Source organism: Talpa occidentalis, unplaced genomic scaffold (genome assembly GCF_014898055.3).
Source record: "Talpa occidentalis isolate TD23 unplaced genomic scaffold, MPIMG_talOcc4v2.1 talOcc4.11, whole genome shotgun sequence".
Taxonomy (NCBI): Eukaryota; Metazoa; Chordata; class Mammalia; order Eulipotyphla; family Talpidae; genus Talpa; species Talpa occidentalis.
The window spans coordinates 31,000,901-31,023,684 of record NW_023601104.1 but is presented as its reverse complement, the minus strand read 5'-3'; the positions used below and the strand labels follow the sequence as shown (position 1 = coordinate 31,023,684).

Below are 22,784 nucleotides of genomic sequence, written 5' to 3'. Positions count from 1 at the left end.
GGCAAAGAATTTTCTAAGGCCAATCTGAGAACACTGAATTTCAAGCAGTATTTTAAAACAAAACTTCACTTTAACACACCATGGGATAGCACATATATAAAGACAAACAGACAATCTTAGAAGCAGACTGACGATTGACATCACTTCAAGAGAAAATAACTGCCAACTTATAATCTTACCTCCAGAAAAAAATATCTTTTGAAAAGGAAGGTAAAAAAGAAACATTTTTAGACAAACTGAAAGAGTATGCTTCCATGGTATTCATAAAAAGAACTTCTAAATATATATAATATACTTTATTAAGAAAGAAAGTGGTCCTAGATGAAAGCCTTTTGAAAAAAGAAATTAATAAAGAGCAAAGTAAGGGGCAAATATGGGTTAGGCTAAATAATTCTGGCTGTACAGAACAAGAATACTGTTTTCTTGGGTTAAAAAAAAAAAGACTTAAACTACAAGACAACCATAATAAAACTAAGGAGGGCTTACATTGCCTGGGAGAAATGTAAAACCTGGTAAGAAAGAATTTTGTGATTAGAGTACATCTTAAATTTCAGCATGCATTAGATTCATTTGACGAGCTTGTTAAAAACACAAATCTGACTCAGTGGGGTAGACCCAAGAATTTCTAACAAGCTCCCAGGTTGATATTGATGCTCAAGACCACACTTTAAATAACACTATTAATTATTTTTGGGGGGAAAGAAACCAAAAATTGATAATAAGTTCCAAACTAGTGGGGGGGGGGAATTAAAATGAGAAAAAAAATTCAAAAGTAGTTAAAAAGAAAAATAGAATAGGAAGAACTAATAGAAAACATACATTAGTCATAAATTTAAGTATACATTAGATATATAAGGATTAAATGTTCCAATTAAAAGACAGAAATTTATTTTTTTAAAATGAACTGAAAAATGGATCATAGACCTAAGTCAGGCTTTTAGAAGAAATACAGGAAAAAATATTTGTGAACTTGGGTTAGGAAAAGAGTAATTAGATACAATATCAAAAACCTGATCCTTAAAATAAAAATTGATAATTGGGACTTTATGAAAATGAGTATTTTTGCTAAGAGAATGAAAAAACAAGTCATAGAGAGAAAATATTTGCAAATCACATATTTGACAAGTAACTTATGTCTAGAATATATATTCTCAAAATTCTATGGTAAGAAAACAAACAGATCAATAAAATAAAGGGCAAAGGGTCTGAAAATATACTGCACCAAAGAAGAGGTATGGTGGCAAATAAGCAATGAAAGGTTGTTCAATATCATTAGTCATTAGGGAAGAGTAAAGTAAAATCATAATGAGATATCCATTAGAATAGCTAAACTAAAATAATCTGATAATACCAATAGCTGATGAAAACGGGGTACAAGTGAATTCTCTAACACATTGCTGGTGGCAATACACAATGATACAGCCAGTCTAGAAAACAATTTTGCAGTTTTTTTATAAAGTTAAAGAATTATGCAGCATTCGATATCTAGGTATTTATCAGAGTGAAAAGAAAACCCATGTTTTTTAAAAACATGAACACAGATATTTATAGTATCTTTATTTGTAATAACAGAAAACTGAAAAGAGCAGAAATGTCTATTGTCTGATAAATGGAGAAACTAGTACATCCATAAAATGGAGTACTACTCAGCAATAGAAAAGGAACATTTTCTTGACACACACTCGACCATGAACTAATCTCAAAAGTATTTTGCTAAGTGAAAGAAGCCAGACTCAAAAGATTACATATTGCTCTGACCCCATTTATATGGCATTCTAGAAAAGGCAAAACTGTAGGAAAAGAGATTAGTAGTTGCCTGAAGTTAAGGGTGGGGTAAGGACTTGATCACAAAAGGGCAGAGTTGTATTCTGTATCTTGATTGGTAGTTTATCACATTTGTCAAAAATTATTTTTACAGGATTTTAAATAATTTTTCTTTTTAGGACAAAGATTGTCAGACTGGGTAGAAATGACAGGGTTTCTGACCATCTCTGTTGTTCCAGAGCAAGATTTTTGCTCAAGAAAGTGAGATCAGTTCTTATTCTAAAAACATTTATGAGATTATGCACCAAACCTCATTAAAAATGAACAGTATTTCTATTTTCAGGTTGCTAACATGTAGCAAAAATTAAAAAACCCCACACTTCAGACTTAAATAAGCTTCAGTGTACCATAATTTTGTGTATCTGAAACAATTGCGAAATCTTGGAGATTAAGAATCAAAGAGGTAGTTGAAACTATATGTCTGATATAGCAAGATGAATCCTTGAATTTTTCACTTTTCCAGTTGTTTGCCATCAGAGAGCTAATTTTAGAAGGAGTAATCTTATAAAATACAGTGTAATTAAGAAAAGTATGGGTTTTGTTGTTGTTGTTGTTGTTGAACTAATTCAGAGTTGTACAAAGTGCTTTGGTTTTTTTGAACCAAGCCAGCAGACCCAGAATAATGTGAACCATAAATCTAAGGCCAAACCAAGAAATTCTGAGCTAAAGAATTCTCCTTAGCTTCTGTAAGAAGCTTCTGAAGAAGTTTCAGCTTCCTTATTAATGAAATTTAAAACAAAAATAAAATTACAATAAAGTTTTTCTTTAATCTGTGAAAAACAATATGAACAATATGTAAATCATACTGGGCCATGGATCATTTTTCTCTGCAAGCTGAATGACTACATTTGCTTGGTAACCCATGTAAGAGGAATATGCTAGCTTACGCTTGCTGAACACTATATTAGTTGCTTCCCTTGCATTCTTTTTCTGACAGGAATTGTCAGAAACATGGAACATATTGTTGCATTTTTTTGAGCAATGGCATTTTTAAAAAAATGTAAGGAGTCAATTCAAACCAAATAATTTAGACCACAAAGTTCAGATTAGTTTTCCCCACTTCTCAAAATAGCTGGAACTGAGTACACACTTTTCTCTGTGCCATGTAAACAGTGCCATAAATGCAAGTGTCTTCACTTTTCAGAAATTAGGTTATCCTTTCATCCAGTTACAGAGATGAACAGAAACTTTTCACTAACAGTGAAAGAAAATAGACTAAGACAATTTCATGTGACTCCTCTTAGGTTCAAGTGGCATAAGAGGAAGGATTTAATTATGCTGTGCTCAGTGTATTTAGTACATGAGTTACCATTAAACTATTTAATAAAAATCTTAATTTATAGAGAAATTCAACAAACCCCAAGGTAACCTAAAGCAAATTATAAATTAATCTGACTAGCCAAGAACTCAAGAAACTTCCATAGAAAAATTAAAAAAGACCAGTGGAAAATGGCATCTTACATTGCTCTGGAATCATGCTTTTGCTGAGGCTTCAGTGTCACCTAATTATGGTAAAATAGTGTCCGGTCACACAATTAAAGTCATTTGACAGATCATGAGACCACTGACTGGCTGAACATACTTTAGTGTGGTTAGGAAAACCATATAACTGAACTGTTGACTACTAGCTTGTGACATTTATAAGAACCCTAGCAATTTACCCATGAGAGGAAAAAAAAACAAACCTTTTTTTAACCCTTCTTGAAGTTTCCACATTAAAAATGATCTTATGTGTGTAGGAATGGAGAAAAATGTGGAAAAGTGACCTCATTAGCCTGACTTTGCGTAGATACAAAATGTTTACAAAATGTTTGAGATGGTCAGATAAGCCGTTCTAATGAAAACATATTACAGTTATCATGAGCCATGTGCAGCCTAAAGAGAACTTGCAGTCTATCAGAAAGGCCCACATGTTGCTATTTATCGTGTCAATTTTATATCAGAATCAAAATAAGAAAAGGGAAAAAAAAAAGCAACCTTTGAAACCCAAGCAAGTCATCTGGGGTTGGGGGTAGAGAAAGTAACATTTCTGAGAAATCGGCTTTGGTTTTAGAGCACTACTGCAATTGCTTAATTCATTTAGCAGTGCAGCTCACGTATGTAGACATTTATAGCAATTTTTTTAAGTATCCCCAAATGATTTTACCAATTTTAAGATAAATGAGAAACACTGACAGTTACCAAACAGTAGCTGTGTATATTAGTAATTAAAGCCAACCTTTATAGGTAATATGGTCATGCCTTAGGGCCATGCTATGACTGAATGTTAGAGTAATTGAGAACTCTTTGATATAGTTAGGGTACACAGTCATTTAAATAACATTCTCCTAAATAGGCACTTTCCTTCTAAAAAGCAACACGTGAAGTCTAGTAGGTATGTCTTCATTTATGTCATTTTGATTGCTTAAGTTTTAACTGGGCAGTATTCTATTTCAAGGTCGTTCTATTGCAAAACTTTGCTGTGCAATTGTAACATAGCTGCATCTGTTGTAAACCTGAGAGGACAGCCAAAAAAAAAAAAAAAAGAGAAGCAAAGAGAAACAAAAAAAGAAAAAGAAGAGAAGGTCAGAAGAAACAGTGCTAATGCTCCCTCAAACAAAAATTCTAAGTTTTCTGAGCTTCTATCCTGAACAAGCACTGTTTTTACTAAAGATTAAGGTGATTCCTGAAAAAATTCTGAAATTTGGGACAAAACTAGATTAAGAGCAAGCAAAGATTGTCATCTTTGTAATATGAGAATTGTGCAGACAAGTAGTAACAACAGTTGGTTATCATTTATTATGCATTGATAAGGTATATAGCCCTATATGATTCCTTTTGAGGTTTTAAGTTTTGAGATGAGGTTTTGGAATAAAAATGGAAAACCAAAAACATATGATATAAAATAAGTGTTTTGTATTGAGGTTACTTTGGCTGATGGAAAAAAGGGAATATGTCTGTAGAATTTCTTTTGTAAATATCTACTTGCACAGACATATCTAGATACCTGTATGTTTTTTATAATAATAATTATCATTCTATTTAAACACATAGATTGCTATAAGCTATGTAATTAAGAATAGGATCATGTATATTCATAAAATGAATATAGACAATGTGATGAAAAGATCTGAATTCTTCAAATAATTATATTCTTGATCATTAAATATTCAAAAGGAGAGAATGGTTAAGATGTAGCTGGTGTTGTGCTTGGAATAGAAGGTAGTCAGTTAAAAATAAAGGTCAGAATTTTACCACCAATACCCCAGATTCTGGACTAGCATTTGCTAAAATCTTAGTAGCTTCTCAGTTATGAGCAAGAACAAACAAAACAGTCCTTCCATGAGCTACCTCACATCTAGATCTTCTACTCTAGTGTGCATCCAGCTCAAAAATTCCCTTCCTTTTCCCTCTGAATGTACATATTTTTACAAAGGACCTTACAAAAATTGCTGAGGTCTCAGTACAGTTCTTGAAAAAAATTAGTATCATAACTTCCCATTTCAAAGAACTTAACTAAGTCAAAAGAAAAATACTGGGTGTTGTTTCTTGGGCCCCAGATATGTGGCTTTCCAGGAACTATAAACCAGTAATCATGTCTCAAGGCCCAGCCTTTTTACAACAAAATAACATCAAAAGTGTCTTTCCTCTCCCAGTTGCAGAAAGTTACAGACTCTACACTTGGTTAACAACTGGAATCAAACCTGTTTCCTACAGTGTGCAGGCTCCTCAAAAAATGAAAAATAGAACAACTACATGATACAGAAATCCTACTTCTGGGTACTTAACCAAAGAATATGAAAACACTAACTTGAAAAAAACATATGCACCTGCTTGTTCACTGAAGCACTATTCACAACAGCCAAAACATGAAACAGTCCAAGTGCCAATGACAGAGGAATGGATAAAGCTTTGGTATATACAAATATATATACAATGGAATATTACTCAGGGAAAAGATGGCATCTTGCCATTTGCAACAATGGATGGACCTTGAAGGAATTATGCTAAGTGAAATAAGGCAAGAGAAAGACAAATACATATGAGTGCCCTCATTTGTGGAACAGAAGGAAAACAAAATAAAAACAAACCTTTATACTCTGACAACAGAATGATGGTTACATGGAGGAAGGAAGAGGGGAGGGAGAGGGTGGAAAAGACTAACTGGTTGGTGGTGAATGGTGAGCAGCATGGTGAGAAAATGTAATCTTGGAACCTATATTACATTGTATACTAATATTACCTCAATTAAAAAAAAATTTAAATCCTTGTTTCATAGACACTATACTTACTCAAGCCATAAATCTTTTTCTCAAAATTCAAAGCAGTATGAGAAAATTATTCTGAAAATACTTTCTCACCTATTCTAGTGAATAGCATATGCGTACCCAGTCTAAATGAAATTCTTTTTTTACCTGATTCAGCTTCTGTTCCAGTAACTCAAATTCTTTGAATTTCTTAGTTCTGAGGACTAAGGTGGGTGTTAGCAATTCTCCCCCAAACTTTCAACTGCAACTATTTCCAATAGACTCTAACCCCCCAAATAAGCTTGTTTCAACTTCCCCGTTGCTTTGGAAACCCCTACGAATCATCCTTTCAAGTCTATTTTGCATTTTTGTAATTCCGTATAAATAGACTCACTGTGTTCTCATCTCTAGGTATGAAGACTTATTTTATATTGATTGCTTTTTGCATAGAACTTAATAATATTCTACAATTTCGCTTTCCCTTAAATATATGCATTAGTTGAAGTATTAATAAAGCTTTTGCATTATCTTTTCTAGATTATTTTAAATTTAAAAAGGCAAAGTGCTACATTTTGCATATGTTCTGTACAAAATTAAAGCCAAACTTAAATAAGTAAAATAAAGGGTCAATTAAATAATTCAACAGAGACTCTCCCAAAGACACAACCATTTTTTATGTTAAGTTACAGTTTCACTACTGGTCACACTTTTATTCTGCTTACATTTTTTTTAGTTTCTTCCTCAGATCTATCCCTTACATATGCTTTTAGATAATAACAATAACCTCTGCTAGATTCCTCTTTCTAAATGCAACTCAGCCAGTTTCATTGGAACTGTAGGTGCCTGTGTGTACAAAAGGTTCTGAAGATCCAGGAATGTAATGGTAATATTTCTACTGTTTTTTCTCACCCCCTATCCTTTTAAGCTATCACCAGTAATACGAAGCTACTGTTAACTACAACGACCATACTTAGTAGCTAAATTATTTTGTTTTGTTTTCTTTCAGTACTTTTTTTTTAATAATTTTTTTTAATAGAGGCATGTTTTATTTATTTATTTGTTTGTTTGTTTGTCCATACATGCACTGGGTACAGTCAGAAGCGCAGGAGGGCGAGAGAACTCACCAGAGCCAGAGTGGGGAGCAGAGCAGGCAGAAGGACCAAAGCACACTGCTGAGGGGAGCAACGGGCGGCAGGAGAGGTCTGCCAGTCGGGGAGCAGCCGGGGATCGAACCGGCACTGAAGAGGCCGAGGGCAGCTTTGCAACCCAGCGCTCAACCGCTGCGCCACCAGGGAGGCCCTTTCAGTACTCTTTTAAGGCTATATGGAGAACAACAGTTTTAGAGCTGGGAAGATATGTGAAATTTTTCTCTATCATAAGAAAGAGGATTTAGTAAAAGTTCAGCGTTTGACACATTTTTATATTTAAAACTTTATCAAAGTTTACTTAAAATCATTAGTCACTAGGGAAATGCCAACTAAAACTACAATGAGACACTGTTTTACCCCTGTAAGTCCATTAGAATAACTTAAAAAAGCACTAGCCAAATAAGCCAAAACCTGACAACACTGAGTACAGCAACTGGAACTCTCATACTACATTCCTGGTGGAAATGCAATATGATACACTATGTCACTGTGACGAACAGTTTCTTATAAACAAACCCTGACAAGACCTAACAAGCACATTTTCTAGGTGTTTACCTGAGAAAAGTGAAGGCATATGTCTACAATAAAAACCTGTGTACAAGTGTTTTAGAGGCTTTATTTATAATCACCCCAAACTGAAAACATCCTAAATGTCCCTCAACTGTAGAATGGGTAAACAAACTGTGGTTGGTATACTACTCAGCAACAAGAAGGAACAGACTACTGATGCATGTCATGTGGGCAAATCTCAAATGCATTATGCTAAATGAGGGAAAAAAAAACCCAAAGGCTACATATTGTATTTTTTCACTTACTTGTCATCATGGAAAAGGCAACCTTATGGGAGTGAAAATCCAAACAGTGGTTGTCAAAGGCTAAAATGGGGGTGGGAGCGGACTATAAAGGGACACAAGAAACTTTTTGGGTTATGGAAATGTTCTACATCTTGATCATGGAGAAGGCTCATGGGCATATATATATATATATATATATATATATATATATATTTGCCAAAACCCATCAAACTGTACACTTTACAAGAATTAAGAAAGTAAATTTTACCTCAATAAAACTGACATTAAAACAAACCACACAGACATGTATGAAAAGTGATAACTATCCTTGTTCCTTGCACCTATATATTCATATTTAATATATTCATATTTAATTACTCTAAAATTCTTCTGAGAGCTATCAGCAGAATTTGATAAACAAGTAAAAGATCCAGAATTGTTCTCATTACATGGAACTTGGTAGTAATGTACACAGGGAAAGGAACAAAAATGTACAGTAAACCAGTCAAACAATTATAACTAGAATGTCTGTATTCCATGAACCATAACATTTTGACCAAAGTTCTTGTCTAAGAGGAAGGGACCTTGTTAACTGTCCTTTCACTGCTTCCTAATAGTATGATAAAGTGAAAAATGCTTTGCTTTTGTATGTAGATTTTCTGTAGTAACAATTCACTGAACAAAATGTAATTTTAAGATATTTTTAAAATACAGAAAAGTGAGTACCATACAAATTTATATAAATGGTATAAACATAATACGTGGTATATTTATGGTATGAATAAATGGTATATATATAATATATGGTGTAAATTTAATAAATGCTAGAATTTTGCTATATATTTGTTAAGATGCTTTTTAAAAAAGCAAGACGAGTCTGTAGTTGAAGCCTCAACTTCATCCTATCTCCCATGCTTCTTATCCAGAGGTAGGTACTATCCAGGTAGGTACTTGTATTTTAGAGGTATGTCCATGCATACTTCACTAATTTAATTATAAAGTATCCCATTTATGACCACAGACATTTAGTTTTTGCTGATCATCATTCCTACAAACAATACCCAATGAACATTCTTAAAGTGTCTCCTAGTATGCATGTGCAAGACTTTATCAAGGTGCAGGGATTTTCAAGCTTTCATGGCTTGAGAAGTAATGATGACAACTAATTTTACATACAGATTCTGTACATGCACTCATACATAGATCAACACAGGCGGAGCTGCCTGGAAGTAGTTCTGAGACAGGAGTTACTGTGTAGGATGTTTATTAGGGAGTGCACCAGTGCGACAATGAAGGAAGCAGGAGTGGACAAAGGGAGTCTGGGGTTCTAATGAAGTGGCAACTAAAGTCTCAGCTAATCCCATATTGACAGTGGTGACATTCAGAGTAATTTCAAATTTGGTTAAGGGAACCAGGTCTTTACACATCCCATTGGCCAGTAACTGGATACAGCTGCACCAAGGAGGAGGGAGCCACCTTGGGCAAGTACTTTTCTTCCTGGAAAGGGGAGTCAGCTAAAAGCTACTGACTACTTATGCCCCTGGCAGCTAGGAGAATTAAGCTTTAATCCTGGAGAGGAAGAACCTAGATGACACACAAAAATTCACAATATAGTCTTGCCCTAATATTTTCTGTTCTATCATTTGCCAAAGAAAACAAAACAACTTTGTTGTAACCCTTAAATTGATTTCACAAGTCACTAATGGATCATGAATCAGTTTGAAAAACACTGCTACAGAATATGCACCCAGAAATGGAATTATTGGATTACAGGGCAATGCATTTTCAATTTTATTAAATACTGCCAAACCGTTCCAAATGGTTGGGTCATTTGACATTTCCAACAGGAAAGCATGAGAACTGCAGTTATCCTACGGCCTCACTAAACGTTGGTATTGTCAGATTTTTTAAATGTTTGCCCAGCTGATAGAAAATTACTGGGCAAAACAGTAGAGAATTTGAAACCCATCCTTTGGTGAAAGCGAAAACATTCCTAATATTGCTGTACACCAAAACTGACTTCCTGCTAGGTTATCAACCATCAAAAGACATGTGCATTTCCCTGATAATTAGGTAGCGTTCAAATTTCAGTCTCTGCAAAATAGAAATCTAGTTAGGCAAAGTAAATCTTTCAGTCTTGTAATCTTTTCTGTAGCACCTAGTAGAGTGCACTGCATATAACAGTACAAAGTAAAATACCTGTAGGCTGAATTGTAGGCCTACACACATGCATTTCAGATTTCATCCTTTTAAATTCCCTAAGGCAGAGGGGTTAGTAGAAGCCTGTTAGCCCAGAGATTGTGAGGTCTGGGCTCTGGTCTAGTCCAGTCATATATTTTGTAAATTCATTCTATTTTTGAGTCTCAGTTTCATTATCCCAAAAATGGACTGTTCCTATGTATCTAATTTACATCAGGGGGAATTTAGAGTACCAAGTTCTCTAAACTGGGTGATATTTATGTAACAGTGAAAGCAATAAGCTGGGAATCTGTGGTCTGGATTCTAGTCCTAGCTCTCCTCCCACTATTTGAAGCAGATGAATTCACACGAATCACAAATACAGATGCTCACTTTTTAGAAAATGAAATGGCTACTAGATGATCTCTAAGGTGCCTTAACGCTAAAAATCCTATGTTCCATGCAGCAGAAATATGAAGTCAAGTTATGAAAATGTCATTCTCATAAAGTCATCATGATGTGGGTCAGATGATACATTTAAAATCCACTCCTAATTGCCCACTCCACCTCAACTGCTCTATAACCCAATCCATTTAGCCCTAACCTTATCCAATTGCTCTGCAAGTTACCCAGACCCCACCCTTGAGATTTTCCCTTGCAACCAACAACAGTTTTTATTAACTTTAGCATTTCGATTCTTAGTTCTAGACTTTTAGCAGTCTTATTTTATATGGTCATCAGGAGAATTTGCAACGGCAGAACACATTTCTGGTCTCTTCATAATCCAATTAATCCCCAATTCTCTTTTAGCGCAGAACTGGTTAAAAATGAATCATATCATTACATATGCTCTTCAGCCTGAATCAAGGATTCTATGGCTTTCCTTTCTTTGCTGTAACACCACTACCTTCCAGACAGCATTGAACAGATGGTTAGGATTCTGCCAGCACTGCCCTATCATGCCATCTCTAAAAGCCTTTCTTCCTTCATTTCCAATACATTCAAATAAAAGATAGTCTCATATCAATTTCTTTCTGTCTCCCTTTTAGCATAATTTAAAACTCTCTAAATTATTATTGCAACATCTAAATTCTATTAACTCAATAAGGTGATATTTAATTTAAAATGCTGTTAAAATAATTACAACCAAATAGGAAAACTTGCAGGATTATGAGTAGATAAAGTAGAGGAAGGTTATCAGTTCCTCGGAGATAGATACTAGAGAGCCTAAAATAGCCCTAGGAGCAGCTTTTGAAATCTTTTGTTTTTAATTTAAATCTTTATTATGAAAAGTCTATTATTCTCCAAATCTTGAATAAACTAATTGCTAGAGTTTTTTCCCTCAGGATTAACTCTGCCCATAATTAGCTTTTATAACCAATCTATCGTTGTCTGCTTAAACATGTGCGGGGAAGGGGACCATGGAACTTATGAAAAGCAGGGAGTTAAATGCTCTCCCTCAATTAAAAGCCTCATGCGTGGAGTCTGACCGTGTTCAGAATGAGAGGCTGTCTTCACACACTGGAGAGGGGTAGGGGAAAAGGGCGAACAGGTCCCGATGCCCTGCTCCTCTTAGGTAACACCAAGACGGGGCACTGATGAGCTTTTTCAGGAAGAAAACAAAGGAGAGGAGGAAGCTAGCAAACTAAACTATCTCTGGAACAACTGATATCTCTTCTGTAGAATATAAGTCTGGCAACAAAAGGAGGGTTGGGTAGTAGTAGAGGTAAAGACTGGAGATAGGGAATCCAATCAATTTATTGGGGCAATATTCTAGGTTTAAAAAAAGATGTGGGGGCCTCCCCAGTGGCGCAGCGGTTGAGCGCTGGGTTGCGAAGCTGCCTGCGGCCTCTGCGGCGCCGGTTCGATCCCCGGCTGCTCCCCGGCCACCAGAGGAGGGTCCCACATGGCGCGCAGACCTCTCCTGCCGCCCGCTGCTCCCCTCAGCAGTGTACTTCAGTCCTTCTGCCTGCTCTGCTCCCCGCTCTGGCTCTGGTGAATTCTTTCACCCTCCCACGCTTCTGACTGTACCCAGTGCATGTATAAACAAACAAACAAACAAACAAACAAACAAATAAATAATAAATAAAACATGCCTCTACAAAAATAAATAAATAAATAAATAAAAAATAAAAAAAGATGTGGGCTTGAATTAGAGAATAGACATGGATGTTAATGATGATATCAATTGGTTTGGACACTGATTAGTGATAAAAGTGAAGGGAAACAGGAATTGGCTATTCACAGGGTTTAACTGCTGTGCCTGATGCATTCTGAATACTATTCAAGAAATTGGAGTATATAGGAGAAACAGATTTGGATAAAGAAAATGAGTTTACCTTCAAACACGAAGAGTTTCAGATGTACTTGGACTGAGATATTTGGAGGTAGATGAATATACAGTCCTGAAGCATCCTAGGAGAGGTAAGGACTTAAAGCTTTATCCATCTCCTGGTCTGAGGGATTATTTAGAAAACAGAAGCATTTTATTTTGAGTTAATGTTTTTCAGTTGCTGGTGTTTTCCCTTGCCACTTAAGGTCCTTTAAATCTTAACAATAAAAAGGATCCCTGTTGTCTACCCTTGCAGAGTGCATGTCTGAGCCAATCAATAAAAAGAAAAGACTTAATGGCATGTGATTTGTTCACTTTATGTTTCCCAAATATCCTAGCTGTAACAACAGTGCTCAGTACATGAGAATAGCTGACTCATATTTCCTAAAAGTCAGCTCAGCTATCCATCCCTCCAAATTATCTGAACCTTTGGTCACTCCCAAAGAGACTCAACATGAACAATTTATGAGCATCTCTTTCATTTGTTGAGAACAATTCTAATACATCTGTTAGGAAGGTTAAGACTAAAAAATAAGCTTTTCCTGCCTTATATCATGCCCACCCTCATATCCTAAATAATGTCCTCACCTTTCACAGAAAGTGTAGGTTCCCTCAGGATGGCTTCACAGTGATTTGTCACTTTCAAATGCCCACAATCAGAATTACTTGACTACCCTGGGTCCCACAGTAACGAGTTTATTTATCTAGTGTAGGACTTCTCATATTTTGATTTTCATTAAAGTTGCATGCCTAGGGACACACCTTTCGCCTCTAATGTGTGCTTACCTACCTTTGTTTCCCTTTTGTACTCAGCACAGTGCTCTGGGTATAAATGTTGACTGATGTTTGAATTTGTTCAATATTTTTTTTTAAATATATCTTATCAGGGGGCATATTTGACTGTGGACAATAACAGTTAAAGAGACACATTATATAAAAATAACTTTCTTATGCAAATCATTTAAAAGCTAAAAGTTGAATTTAGGGCATCTCTGGAGGCACAAGGGGTTAAGTCGCAGTAGCAGCACTATGAAGCTATCCACAGCCACTGCAGCACGAGTTCGATAACCAGCCAGGAAGGTGACCCACATGGCACAGCAGACCTCTTCTATCTTGCCCACTGTTTTCCTTAGCAGTGTATGTCAGTCAATCCACCTGTGCTGTTCCCCACGCTGTCTCAGGTGAATCCTCTCAGCCCCAGCACCTCTAGCCTGTACCCCAGTTCTTGTATGCATAAATAAATAAATCTTTTTTAAAAAAATGAATTTAGAAGGAACTGTTGAGAGATGTAAAAGCATTAACTTGAGGAGGATGGTGGAAGGTAATACTTTCCAAATTTGTGAAAAAGTCCTGCGTCAAAGATCTGACTCCTCCACTAGCCACCAAGAAGGAAGGGTAGAGACAGCAGTGGCTCAGACTGCTACTGCCCTCCTGTCCGTGGACACTCCTCTCTCAATCAGTAAGTTCAGAATTTGTCATTTGTAAATGACATTTTTTACTATTATTCTTGCCTCTCAAAGTATTTCCTCAGCTTTGTGTTTTTAAGAAATGCACATATCCTCTGACAACATTAATAAATTTCAGTTTGTGAATCATATACACAAGAATGTCATTCTAACATTGTTTCACAACGAACAGAATTTGGCAATGTGTGTTCTTTGGGACAGAACTAGAGTTTCATAAAGCCCAGATGGAAGGCTTTCTCACCCATAAGGAAGCCTGTAGCATAGATCTGAATAATCACCTTATACAAAACTCCAGGTTTTCATTTAAAGACATGAAAAACTTCTGGAATAGCAAGAAGGTGAATAGCTTTAACAGGTGGAGAGGATTAGGCTATACAACAGATTGAGTTTCCGTGCTTAAACTGTTCCTGGTTTCATAGTTTTTCTTCATGCATCATTCAAACCACAGCATTTAAAGTAACTTCTAAGAAACAGCCAGATAGAGTTCCAGGTGTAAAAGATGATGTAATTTCAGAACTGGCATGGGGCCCAAATTTCTAAGCCACGTTTTTCTATCTAGCCCCTCCCTCTTTGCATTGTTAGACTCCTGTGCCCAAATCACAATAAGGGTTTAAGTTTGCTGACAAATAGTGACATATGCCTGGAATTTTGTGAGAGAACTCATGGCTGTGAAGGGCAACAGGTACTTAAAGGTGTTTTCTTAGCATGCGAATATTGTTTACTGTTTTTGATTTTTAATATGCTCTTTCAGAAGCTTGGTTTTTAAAAAATACCCTTCAAACCATTTCAACTTGTGAAACTTTTTAGAATCCCATTCTATAAAGCATGATTACAACTACAAGTCTACAATATTTCAATTGGTGCTCTGTAATATCAATAAAATTGTGTGTGTGAATTAAAAGAGTGCTTTTTAAAATTTCATTTTGCTAGTCAACGGGTTTGACTAGGCTACTCCTTGAAGAGGAAATGAGCTGAGAGGTTTGCCAGCCATAAAAAAAATCAATGAAAGACTAAATCTGGATCCAACAGGGAAATAGTGGGAGATTCTCAATTGGACTTTTACCTTTTTTTTTTAAATTAGCTTTATGGAGATTTAGTAGATATACAGGGGACTACAAATATATAAAGCAAACAACTTGATAAGTAAAATACACTTATACCCCTATGAAACCATCACCACAAGCAAGAGATAGAGGACATGCCCATCATCCCTAAAACTCTTCTGTGCTTCTTCATAGTATATTCCCTCCCTTGCAACCACTGACTGGCCTATAGCCATGCCGTCAAGCTGGAGATCAAAACACTGTGGGTGACATGGTCATATGTGAGGAAGACTACAGCCTGACAGAAGAGATTTAGCCTTTTGTTTAATGGAATTAAGAATTGTATCTAGGATGTGCTTTAAAAACTTATTTCCTTCTCTCTTGTCCTTTCCAGTGCACTCTTTACAGATAAGTGATTTTTAAAATTAAACTTACCCAGATTTGGAATCATTTACTTTTACATAAAAAATAAGGTATGCAGGTAGAGTCACACATAGAAGGAGGGGCAGGCTGTCTGGGCCACTTTGGAGCATACATTTACAATACTATCAAGCATATTTTTGGTCACATAACAGTTTTTTAGTGCTGAAAGTTAATTGATCCTGTATTATCAATAGTATTCCTCATTAGCATTATGTGTTAGATATCTAAGCTAAAAACACACTAATCCTTATTTTGCAGGTGGTGGTTTTTAAACTCATATAGTCTGTTCTGGTCTACTGAAGTCTTCAATAGGAGCAAAGAATCCTACGGATGACCTAGGTCATTTGCCATATTTTGGGAAGGAAAGGTATCTCACCAGATACCTTTAAAAATACATGTCTTAGAAGGGCCTCCCTGGTGGCACAGGTGGTTGAGCGCAGCACTGTGAAGCTCACAGTAGGCTCTTCAGCGGCCGGTTCAATGGTGTGGCAGACCTCTCCTATTTTGCCCGCTGCTCCCCTCAGCAGTGTATTTCAGTCAGCCTGCCTGTTCTGTTTCCAGCTCTGTCTCTGGTGAATCCTTTCACCCTCCTGCACATCTGGCCTGTACCCCAGTTCTTGAAATAAATAAATAAATCTTAAAAAAAAATAAAAATATATGTCTTAGAAAGTAGAATAGATATTATTTATGGGATATAGATTTTCAGTCTGGGGTGATGAGAAGTTCTGGAAATGAATAATGGTCATGGTTTCACAACACTCAGTGAATTTCATTATAAAATGCAGAGTTATGCAGGTAAAAATACATTTGGAACTACAGCATCAACAAACTACATATTTGTGATAGTCCATATTCTTGTGGACTATTTGGGCAACGTGCAAAATGACTAAGAATGATTGATTTGATTACTACCTGGAAATAATACCTCTTCCACGCTCCAAAAAACAAATAAATGAACTTATCAAAAGCATTGAGGGCCTCCTTGGTGGTGCAGCGGTTGAGTGCTGGGTCGCAAAGCTGCCCGCAGCCTCTGCAGCGCCGGTTCGATCCCCGGCTGCTCCCCGGCCACCAGAGGAGGGCTCCGCATGGCGCGCAGACCTCTCCTGCCGCCCGCTGCTCCCCTCAGCAGTGTACTTCGGTCCTTCTGCCTGCTCTGCTCCCTGCTCTGGCTCTGGCGAATTCTCTCACCCTCCTGCACTTCTGACTGTATCCAGTGATTGTATAAATAAATAAATCTTTAAAAAAAAAAAAGCATTGATTAGGCAACTGTACTCGACACTAACATGACATACAAAACACTTCGTAACAAATTTAACCATTTTCAGTGATTTTTCTGTACACAATCTTGTGTGATGCCCATATATTTTTTAACAATAAGGAAACTGAAGAGTAGAATATATAATTTGACGGATTTAGTGTCAAAGGGGTTCAATCCCAGGGTGGTCGGTGAGGGCCAATCGAGGGCCATGACTGGCCTGAGGGGCCGAGGCAGGGCAGGGTTGAGGATAGCGTAGTCCTAGCGCTGACTCAAATCAAGTTCTTTGGTTCATATAATGCCTGAAATATTTAGAGGAGTGTGGCAAATATTACTGTTCTAACTCTCTTGCTCTCACAGTCATGCCCTACCTAAAAATTTTCAATAGCTTCCAGTTCTTTTTTCAATGAAATCCAATCTTGTTTCTATGTTATCCTAGGTCCTGGAGTACTGGCCCTCACTCACCTCTCCACTCTCATTCCAGGCTCCAGCATGTACCATGTATTCCCCAGCACCAGGGAGTCCATTCAGTTCCAACTTTCAAGCTCCTTTCTACCACAGGTCCTTTGCACAAATATTGCCTCTACCTTAAACAATTCCTCAGGGCCTTTTCTCTCATTACTATCTCCTTAGATAGGACTTCCCTGACTACTCTTTTTAAAAATCCTTCCTGTTATCTGCTATCCTAGAATTCTGTTCATAACATTTACAGAATATCTTCTCCCAAAATGTGATGAGGTATTTATTATCCCTCTTGGCCCTCAGCTAGGCTGTCAACTCCAAAAATGTAGACTTTTTCTGTTTCCCTCACCAGTGTTCCCTCCGCCTTTCAGTTTCAAGGCATGCTTGTTGACTGACTGGCTGAATACAATGAAAGAAGTGGAGACAGTAAATAGAGCTGTAAACTCGATTAGTAAAAGAGATTAATGTCTAGTCTGTGAAATTTAGGAATTTGAAACCAGAGGGATTTTTAGGGTCCTATTTTTTTCCTTCATTTTCCCATGTAATATCTAACATCTATTAAGTACTTTCAAGACTATGCTAAATACTTCCACAGGTATTACAGAATTTAACTCTCAGAGCAACCCTGTAGGGCTAATCATTCTCACTTTTCAGAGGCAACTTGCCAAGAGTCATTAACGGTAGAGCCACCGTCACTTTTAAGTAGGCCATATCCTAGTAATCCAATGTAATCTATTCAGTCAACAATATGTATTTTATCAACGTACTTTTAGGGGAAACCCCCTGAATCCCCCACTTTACCTCAGTATCTTTTACCATAACCTACTAGGCGGTTGCTAAACCCTCGGGGAGTTTCCTGGGGAATCTGAGCACCCATGGCGGAGAAGCCGTCTCTCAAGTCAGACGCGCCGAGTCGGGTAAGGTAAAGTCAGGACTCCCAAGACTGCTGGGAAGGAAGGAGGAAATAGGTCAGTTGGCCCGAGCCCGTTCCCTGACCCCCGGGCTGTGGAAAAGCGAAGGCAAGGTTTCCTCACCCACGCCCGCCTGGGGCTCGGGAGCTCCCGACCTGACTGGGAAGCACGGCGCCTTTCCCCAGCTACAGCGTGCGTCACGGGCGGGGCGGCTCGGCCCCGCCCACTTTCTCCTCCCTTCCAAAGCGTCGGCGCTAGGACCCCACCATCCACAACCCCGCCCCGCCTCGGCCCCTCAGGCCGGTCCTGGCCCGCGATTGGCCCTCACCCGCCACGATCCCCGCCTCCGCGCCCTCCGTCACTGCCAAGATGGCGCCCCTCTCCGCCGCGGCTGCCGCGGCAGCAGCAGCCAGAGCAGGAGGCGGAGGCAGCGGCGGCCGCAAGGGGAGGGGGAGTCCCGTCTGACTGAGCCGGCGGGCCTGGGCGGGCGGGGGTGCCGCGCAGGGCGGAGCGCCGGGCTGGGGATGAGCTAAGCGGGCTCCGATCGCCGCGGTGTTCAGCCCCTCGTGTCCCGCCGCCGCGCGCGCGGGGGACCCGGCGCCAGCCTCGGAGCTCGACCCGCTGCCCGCGCTGGGGCCGGCGGCGAGGTGAGTGCGGGGGCGGCGACGCGGACGGCGGCGGCGTGCGGAGCTGTCACGGCCCGCAGCGCTGACAGCGGGGGGCGCGGGCCCGGGCGGCGGGCGGCGGGGGGCGGCGGGGGGCGGCGGGGGCGGCTGCGACCTCCGCCCGGGGAGCTCTCGGAGCCCGGCCGCCCTCGGCAGGCGCGGCGGGGCAGAGCGGCCCCGCGCCCCGGCGTCGGACGCGTGGGGGTTCCAGTGTATTTTCATTCTGGGTTTCTATTCCGGGCGAGCCTGGGGTTCTTGTTATTGGGAAGTGGGGGGCGGGGGGGCGGGAGGGGAGGTCCCGGGCCGGGGTTTTGACCAGCCGGTTACGTAAGGCGGAGGTGGCCGCCCGGAATCCCACCTGCTCGGGGTCCCCACCGCGGGCTGCGGGCGCCGGCCCGGCCCCCCCGAGGCCCGCTCTGCACCCCGAGTCTGCCGTCCTGCTCCGGCCGCATGTGCGGGGTCAGCCTCCAAGTTACCCAGTGTTTTTTTTTGTTTTTACCCCCAGTCTTTTTTTTTGGGGGGGAGGGGAGAGTGGGGTGAACGGTTCTTGGTGGCCATCATTCCCTTTGAAGTTTATCGCCTTCCGTGGGGTTGGGGGGAAAAAAGACAAAAACCTTTTGACCTAAAACTGGGTCGCAGCGACAGCTTTTCATTATCGTGCTTTTTAAATGACAGATGTGCTGGAAGATTTTTGTTATTGTTCCAGTGTGCTTTTCATCCAAACGTATGGTTGCGCTTGGAGCCTTAGAGAAGGGTTTGTATTATAGGACAGTTATTTCTTGTTTGCAACAGCAGGACAAGCATCAGTCAACAGGCATGTATTTATTTTAGGAGAAATCGCGTGTCAGCCAGCTAGAGACCCGTGAGGGCAGAAATTGTTATTCCGTGAATATGTTATTCTTGAAAATGTATTGATTATACGTTCATGAAAATAATAGCCCAAGTGTAAAACAAGCATTCTTACGAGACTGCACGATGTTGTTTGGTGTATATATAGTCTTTTCTATTTTTTGTTTGCCCTGGTCTACCTCTTCTCTTGGGGAAAGGAGGCGGAGACACCTGTAAACAGCGTAGCCCAGGTTACACTAATCTAATGTAGTACATTTGAGATTATTGTCAAAAGTAGTCACTGGGGAATCTAAGCTTGGGTAATAAGTAAGGACTCTGGGCAAGTTACTCAGTTTATGTTTAGAGTAGGTAGTTCTGGGATCCAGCTTTTGAGAACTGAAGTATACAGAATTTCTCAGCTATTTGAACCCTGTTTGAACTTATAATGAAACAAAAGATTTTATTTGGCTTCTTTTATGGGAACTTTTTGTTTTCTTTTGGCCAGAATTGAACATTTTGGACAACTTTTACTTCATTTTCACAATTTCCCACTGAGCCAAAGCTCTCAGGCAGAGTTCAGAATAACAAACATACATCATCGTCGTCGTCATATATCCTACATGTTACATAATTTTCTTTGAATAATTAAATATAGACCTGCTTTATTGTGGAATTTCATAAAAATGTTCCTGTTAGGGATGTTAACTGATCTTGACACCAGCCCACTGTTGGGAATAAATATGAGTATATTTTGGTCCGTGTTTTTAAGTTTATGTACACAAATTTACATCTTTGAAAATCGGTGAAGTGATGTGAATTTTATTTTCCTAGAGAGGCAGAAACTGGTGCTGATTGGTACTGAACTTTTCCACAGGAATTACGACTGATTTAAATAGTGATTTGAAAGTTCTGGAGCTGTCAGCCTGTTTATGGCAATTTCAATAATAGGAATATTTGGGAGGCTATGAGAAGAGATGGCACATGACATTTTTTTCTCCCTCCTTTCCTCATGTGACATTTATTAATTGGTTCAAAAATAGTAGAAATCATGGCAGAGTTATAAAAGAACACTTGATGTTTTCTCATTGAGTGACGTTGGTTACATTATCTTTTTTGGTTTGCAGACTTTTTCTAAACTGTCCACTTAGTAGGAAAACTTGAATTTAAGCATCAATACAGATACAGATGTTTGGTATATGTTTGGTATATTATATATATTGTGTTTTTCCTGTTTTAATTGATGCCTCATTCTAGGAGGAAAACAAAAGTGACTCCAGTAGGAACGTTGACTTGTCATTTTTGTCTTCTCTGATGTCAGAGACTTATGTTTGTGGGAACTTCCTCTTTCCTACCAGTTGTGGAAAGAAGAGAGTGACTAAAGAAAAGGAGATAAAAATTTCTTCTTTTCTTGATTGTTTTTCTAATATCCTATATTATTGTTTATTGCTCCGTAGAATTTGGGGTCTGGGGAGAAGTCACGTATATGGAGAAAATCAAGCATTCTATACTATATATGGAGGAAATCACTCCATACTATATATGGAGTGATAACGTGTCAGGAGTTACCACTTTGAAATCTAAAACAGTAATGTAGAACTGTATACATAGAAAATTATTAATGTATATGTTATTAATAGTGAAAAATTTATTAACAGTCAGAATGCTACTTAATAGAGAAATATTAAAATTAATGATAATCCACTTGATAGATGCAGTTAAGTCATATATTCAAAAATATTTAGTGATATGAGGAAGTATTATATAGCATTGAGAAAAGAATCAGAATATAAGGCAATATATACAGTGTTATTATTTATAACATTCCATGTGTGTATTCCGAAATGATTGGTAATATATAACCTTAAAATGATTGGAAATATATAACCTTAAAAGATGTTACCCGGTTTATAGGATTATAGGTAATTTTTATTTTAATACAACTTTTATTTATTTTATTATTTTTTTCTACTGAATGGTATCCTAATAACCACAACGTGCCATTAAGATATTTTCAAAGGTCGTAGGAGAAAATCCCACATAACTACCGCAAAACTGTGAGTATTAGCAAAACTAATTCGAAATATGTGCTCATGCAATACACAGTAATGGAAACATCTAATAACTTAGGCAAAGGCAGTCTCCCAGTTACCAGCACTACCCTGGTACTAGGTTTACAAATGTGGATGCTCTTATTAATGCTTATGACTGCTTTCCAACCTCTTGTTTGCGGCTTACACCCAGACTGTTCTATATTGACAGCGCCATCTGTTGATGGATTATTCCATTCAGTCTTTTCCTCATTACCTCAGCTGTCCATAGGTATCCATGTTTGAATGTTTATTAGGTACCAGGTACTTTACTAGTCATTGAGGACACAAAGGTGAATAAAATATTATTTCTGACCTCAAACTCCGTTTCTTTTCTCTTTGGGTCATCAGAGCATATAGAGTGCTCCGCTTTTCCTGTTTCACTGTTCATGGCCTGGCTACTTAGGCAGTGTCCTTCTCCTGGTGCTAAAATACTCTTTTAAGTATCTAAGTGGAAAAAGTAAGTTCTGAGTTCCAGACAAGTAATTTGCAAATAAATTTTTGGAATTTTACTTGACTGTATGTTGGGGGCTCATATTCAGAAGAGCTACATACATGTTCTGTGACTGTCACTGTTATTTTTAGTGTGTGACATTTTAAAAGTCCTGGTACCTTTTCTTGCTTCTTTCTTTTAAAAATCTCAAAGAAGGGCCTCCCTGGTGGCATAGTTGGTAGAGGACCACTCTGTGAAGCTGTCCACAGCCTCTGCAGCGCTAGTTCAATTCCTGTCTGACCAGGGAGAGACCCATATGGCACGGCAGACCTCTTCTGTCTCTCCCACTGTTCCCCTCAGCAGTGCTTTCAGTCCTTCTGCCTGTTCTGCACCCCGCTCTGTCTCTGGTGAATCCTCTTACCCTCTGGCGCCTCTGGCCTGTACCCCAGCTCTTGTATAAATAAATAAATCTTTAAACAAAATAAATAAAAATCTCAAACAAGTAGAAAGCAACATAGAGTAAAGACAAACTGTCAAGAGAAAGGAGATAGAAAGATATCAAGGGAGTTTTCCTGCTAGTACAGTACTTTATTTTTGCTGAGAGTAGTGAGTCATCAAAATGTAAGATACACTGTTTCTGGCATACTGTTAATATATCTGTGATCTATGTAAAAATGTATTTCCCATATGCAAACATAAGTGCACATAG

General features: G+C 38.5%; 1 protein-coding gene and 1 long non-coding RNA gene across 4 annotated transcripts in view; one reads left to right on the top strand and one right to left on the bottom strand.

The window, feature by feature from the left end:
• Positions 1–16,556: 16,556 nt before the first annotated feature.
• Positions 16,557–18,237, bottom strand: LOC129144743 (uncharacterized). Its single transcript, XR_008549254.1, has 3 exons — positions 18,186–18,237; positions 17,953–18,097; positions 16,557–16,669 (listed from the first exon to the last, which is right to left on the bottom strand). It is a non-coding gene; the product is annotated as an uncharacterized LOC129144743 (long non-coding RNA).
• A 425-nt stretch (positions 18,238–18,662) lies between these two features.
• Positions 18,663–22,784, top strand: part of DENND4A (DENN domain containing 4A) — a 95,031-nt gene continuing 90,909 nt past the window's right edge. For all 3 annotated transcript variants that reach the window (XM_037502747.2, XM_037502746.2, XM_037502745.2), the window contains exon 1: positions 18,663–18,709. The gene's annotated coding sequence lies outside the window, so the exon portion shown is untranslated. The remainder of the gene's footprint in view (positions 18,710–22,784) is intronic.